Source organism: Sinocyclocheilus rhinocerous, unplaced genomic scaffold (assembly GCF_001515625.1).
Source record: "Sinocyclocheilus rhinocerous isolate Xijiao unplaced genomic scaffold, SAMN03320098_v1.1 scaffold945, whole genome shotgun sequence".
Taxonomy (NCBI): domain Eukaryota; kingdom Metazoa; phylum Chordata; class Actinopteri; order Cypriniformes; family Cyprinidae; genus Sinocyclocheilus; species Sinocyclocheilus rhinocerous.
Window position 1 is genome coordinate 1,480,157 of NW_015629570.1, and position 5,755 is coordinate 1,485,911.

At 41.7% G+C, this 5,755-nt stretch overlaps 1 protein-coding gene across 1 annotated transcript in view; it reads left to right on the forward strand.

Moving 5' to 3' along the window:
- The first annotated feature begins 3,954 nt into the window (after positions 1-3,954).
- The window catches only part of LOC107739349 (tyrosine-protein phosphatase non-receptor type 4-like), a 38,485-nt gene continuing 36,684 nt past the window's right edge, over positions 3,955-5,755 (forward strand). The window contains exon 1 of the mRNA XM_016551444.1: positions 3,955-4,292. The gene's annotated coding sequence lies outside the window, so the exon portion shown is untranslated. The remainder of the gene's footprint in view (positions 4,293-5,755) is intronic.

Below are 5,755 nucleotides of genomic sequence, written 5' to 3' on the forward strand. Positions count from 1 at the left end.
AGCTCGCTCCAGTGTCGGCTCCAGCCCCAGAGCTCGCTCCAGCGTCGGCTCCAGCCCCAGAGCTCGCTCCAGCGTCGGCTCCAGCCCCCGAGTTTAGCCCAGAGAAGGCTCCAGTCCCCGAGTTTAGCCAGTGAGGGCTCCAGTCCCCGAGTTTAGCCCAAAGAAGGCTCCAGTCCCCGACTTTAGCCCAGTAGTATGGGTCCGTTCGTAGTGGCTGGGCCGAGTGGCGAGGCCAAGACCATGGAAGCCATCCAGCCATGGCCTCCTGAGTTCCCTGCTCCGCCATGGCGTTCTGAACTGTCTGCATGGCCTCCTGAGTTTCCTGCTCCGCCGTGGCCTCCTGAACTGTCTGCTCCACCATGGCCTCCTGAACTGCCTGCTCCGCCATGGCTTCCTAGTCTGCCTGCTCCGCCATGGCCTCCTAGTCTGCCTGCTCCGCCATGGCTTCCTAATCTGCCTGCCCCGCCATGGCTTCCTAGTCTGCCTGCTCTGCCATGGCTCCCCAAGCTGCCTGATTCGCCATGGCTCCCTAGTCTGCCTGATCCGCCATGGGTCCCGTAACGGGTACTGCCCTGGAGGCCGTCCGTCCCTGTATGCCTGTCCTGAGAGGCCTCCAGAGCGCCCACCCCCCCTCCCTGGTGGAATTGTTATGGCATGGGATGCGCCTTCCGGGAGGGGGGAGTAATGTCAGACTCTGTTCCGTGTTTTGTGTTTTGCTCCCCACGTGCTTCCCATGACCCATTTTCCCTCATGTGCAATTATGTTTATTGATCCCAGGTGTTTCTCGTCAAGTCCTGTGTATTTATAGTGTTTCCTGTTTTGAGTTTACTGTGCTGTCTCGATCATCAATCCTCGTTCCTACGTGTGTGTTCCATGTGGTAAATAAAGACTGTTGAATTCTCCTTCGCTCCTCGCTCAGACACAGTAGGCAACACCGTGACAACCACCAGGGCCGTATACAGATTTCCTAAAAGAATTTGCAGATTTCCTCTCAGACCTATTGGTAGATGTTGATAAAGCGCTAATTGTCAGAGATTTTAACATTCACGTTGATAATACAAATTATGCACTAGGACTTGCGTTTACTGACCTAATAAACAGTAATACCCATTCTCTCAAGAAAGAAACTCGTAATCTTGAGCGCAAATGGAGAAGAACTAACTTGGAAGTTTTTAGAATTGCGTGGAAAAACAGTATGTCCAGCTATAGACATGCTCTAAAAGCTGCCAGGGCCGAGCATATTTGCAAACTCATAGAAAATAACCAAAACAAGGTTTTTATTTAGCACAGTGGCTAGATTAACAACTAACCAGACGCCACCCGATCTAAATATTCCCTCACAGTTTAATAGTAATGACTTAATGATTTTTTTCACTGATAAAATAGATAACATCAGAAATACAATAACAAATTTAGATTCTACAGCGTCTAGTACTTCAGCTTCATTCATCGCACCAAAAGATAAACTACAGTGCTTTACAACTATAGGAAAGGAAGAGCTAAATAAACTTATCACTGCATCTAAACCAACAACATGTTTCTTTGCGTTTGCTCACAAAACATTTGCATTTTTTCAGTATTGCATTCTGCTAAAACACTTTGTGTTCGTTCTCTCTAAAAAGTATTGCATTCCCCCCAAGAAACTTTGCTTTTGCTTGCTAAAAACATTTGCGTCTTTTCACTAAAGTATTGTGTTCCAATATGAAACTTTGCTTTCGGGTAAGAAACTTTGTGGTCGCTCTCAAAAAAGTATTGTGCTCTGTTAAGAAACTTTGTTCACTCTTGCAAAAGTAAGAAACTAACTTTGCATTTGCTTGCGAACCGGTTGCATTTCCACTAGAAAAATTTGCATTTGTTCCTGCAAAGGTATTGCCTTCCCTTGAGAAACTAACTGTGCATTTGCTTGTGAATGTCAGACTCTGTTCCGTGTTTTGTGTTTTGCTCCCCACGTGCTTTCCATGACCCATTTTCCCTCATGTGCAATTATGTTTATTGATTCCAGGTGTTTCTCATCAAGTCCTGTGTATTTATAGTGTTTCCTGTTTTGAGTTTACTGTGCTGTCTCGATCATCAATCCTCGTTCCTACGTGTGTGTTCCATGTGGTAAATAAAGACTGTTGAATTCTCCTTCGCTCCTCGCTCAGACACAGTAGGCAACACCGTGACAACCACCAGGGCCGTATACAGATTTCCTAAAAGAATTACTATCGTTTTCAATGACTTCATATTCAATATTTTGAACACTGGCAGCTTATTCACCACATCCAGCATCAAATGGCAGTGACATTTATATTTCAAATAACAAATGTAGATTCTACAGCGTATAATACTTCATCATTCATCGCACCAAAAGATAAACTGCAGTGCAGTTTACAATTATATGACAGGATGAGCTAAATAAACTTATCACTGCATTTAAACAACATGCCTATTAGATCCTGTACCCACTAAATTACTGCAAGAGGTTTTACCTGTAGCAGAAGAACCGCTTCTCAATATTATTAACACATCGTTATCTTTAGGTCACGTCCCAAAACCATTCAAGCTGGCGGTTATTAAGCCTCTTATTAAGAAACCACATCTAGATCCTAGTGAACTGGCAAATTACAGACCCATTTCAAATCTTCCATTTATGTCTAAAATTGTAGTGCTACTTCTTGCAAAAAAATTATCTCAATGAAGAATTTCAGTCAGGTTTCAGGCCCCACCATAGCACAGAAACTGCACTTGTTAAAATTACAAATGACTTGCTTCTTGCGTCAGTCAGAGGCTGTATCTCATTGCTATGTCTTTCATACTTTTCTGGGCCTTGACAGTGTTATTTACTTGGCAGTCAATGGGACAGTCACAAGCCTCCCGGTTTTCATCCAAAATATCTTACATTTTGTTCCGAAGACGAACGAAGCTTTTACGGATTTGGAACGACATGGGGGTAAGTGATTAATGACAAAATTTTCATTTTGGGGTGGAGTAACCCTTTAAAGATTTCTTTGGCCAAGTATTCAAATAATGCATCTCATAATCTTATACTGAAGTTATATCTGATCAAATGCACATTATTATTCCTTAGTTTGGGTTGAACAAATCATTTTTGCTTGGTTGGAACAGCGGCTATGCTAATTATGTCTCTATTTGTTTCTCTGTTTCTGCCACGTAACTAGGATTTACACAAGCTTCAGTCTGGATCCAGCCCTTACAAAGACCTGAGATGACCGAACACTTGAGAAGCGATGGATGAAACCCCTCAGAGGACCTCAGATGATGCCAACCCTGAAACAACATACAGAACTACCACATTTTGCTATAAGTTTGATTGCATCATATAATAATTATATTCGAAATTCTATTTTTTTTTGACAGCCCTACAACATATACTCATTTGCTGTTAATAGTGTTCATCGTCTGTTTGATTACATAATTAACTGACTTTTACCGTAGGCCTACATTTCTGCCATATGTACATCAATTTGACATAGTCACCACTGACAATTAAGCTACTACTAAATATATTGTAGAAACTTAATTTTCTGTAAAGCTGCTTTGCAACGATTTGTATCGCGAAAAGCGCTATATAAATAAATTTGAATTGAATTGGATATAAAATAATTTGAAATGATCTATAGCTATCTATCTATCTATCTATCTATCTATCTATCTATCTATCATGTCTGTTTGTCTAACAATGTAAAAAATGTAAATATGCAATATAAAATAGTGTGAAATAATCTATCTATCTATCTGTCTGTCTGTCTGTCAATCTAATAATGTAAAAATTTTAAATATGCAATATAAAATAGTGTAAAATAATATCTATCTATCTATCTCTGGGTGACAACTGAACCTATGTGTCTGTGCATTCGAGGCCCCGCCCCCGCGTTTCGGCCACGCCCCCACGGCAGACCTATGAGAATGTAGGCGGGGCGTGAGCGGTTGCGCCATGTTAACGCTGCACGTTGCAGCCGCATCAGCCAGTAGCAGCAATACAGAGACATATGCGGGATTATAGAGCTAAACCCGGCCAGCAGCCACAGAGAAGATTGCAATTGCGTCTGAGGCTTTTATTTAATGCACGCACCCAAGAAGAAGCCAGGATCGCGTTCCCGTTTCGGAATTATTATTTATTACTGTGCCAGAGGCCCCTTGAATTGAATGTAATGTGAACATCTACAGCAATGTGGTTATTTTCCTGCAGATGAGCTGCCGTTTTGTCCTCTCCCCCCCTCCTATTCTCCTTTCATCATAATTCAAGATCATCTTCAATTCACTGGACTCTCCTAGACCTGTATATGAAGGTAAGCATGCATTATGGTTGTATTTCTGTATTTGTGTCACCATTCATGCATGCATGCCCTGTCTTCCTTTTTTATAAACATTGCATAGCAACCAAACCAGCCAATGCAAGCTTCCAGATCCCTGAAATGATGCACAGGCAGAGGCATAAAGCGTGCATTCACCTTGCACCCTGATTTTAGGGACAGGTTTGCTTCGGATGCCATGTAAATGCCTTTATGTAACGTCCAGGGTTTAATTTCTGCTGCATGTCAAGATAATCCATCCATATGATGGCCAAAATGCATGCAGTGTCTGTGATTTGTGCAGCTGGGCAACATGGATTGCATTTATAGTGTGTTTCGTTCTGTTCTGATACCTGGCAACCCTCTCAATGGCCTCTTTTCGAGATCCTTCAGCTGTCATGTGAGATATATTTGAGCTTTTGTGTTTATTTAAGGTTTATGTCTCATCTGTACATCTCAGCTGCTCCCCAATTTGCTTTCTTTTCTCTGCCACATATTTACACCTCCGCTCTCATCCTTTGCATGCGAATAATCTGCTTGCATACAGTTGGATCCACAGAGGACCTTATATTGGTGAAATGTATCACCATAAGGTTTGTTCTAATTGTTTTCTGGGCACTACGCATCTCCCCTGGTTGAGTCGGTGACATCATCTCCTGTTCTGTCCCCCTGGTGTGTGAGCGTGTGTGTAAGTGCGCATTCTTCAACAGACTGTAATGGCAGATCTGGATGTGTGGTGTTCTTCTGATGATGCACAAAGCCCTTTTTCATGAGAAAATTGATGTGTCGTTCAACCGTGTGTTCAGTTGAATGGATTTTATTGCAGTAGGGTTGGATGTTTCTGTAAAGCTTGCTTTGGTTCAGGTGGAATAGGTAACTTGGATGGATGATGTGATGAATGAATGAATGAATGACAGCCTGTTGGGCTGTTAGCATCTTTGTCTTCTCATCTTCTAGCTCAGTGGTTCTCTACTGGTTTTGCTTCAGGACTGTGATCTTGCGTTTGGATGTTTACAAGAAAATTTTCAAGTATGCAAGCAATTATTAAAAAAAATACTTGTAGTTTTATAGATAAGCATGCAATTTTACTTGTAAAATGTGATTTGTGATGTCCAACAGTGTTGTAAGGTACAATTTTGGCCTGCCACTTGATGTTCAATGCTAATCAGATATTTACAAGCAAAGTTTTAAAGGCAAAATATGTACGATTTTTTAATTAAAATATCCAAAAACCACTAGAACAGTGTTATATATTTTGCTGACTTGTGTACTTCCATTATCCCAAATGTTTCGAAGAATGTTTAAATCCAGAGAAATAAGCAATTTTAACTAGTGACACGGACCGTGTCTATAGTGTCATTGTGTCGCCTGCCAGTGACGTCATACACCCTCAAGTTCCAGTTTTGTTTTGTAGAAAGCATGGAAACACCAAAGACGCTTTAATATGCTATGCATTTTAT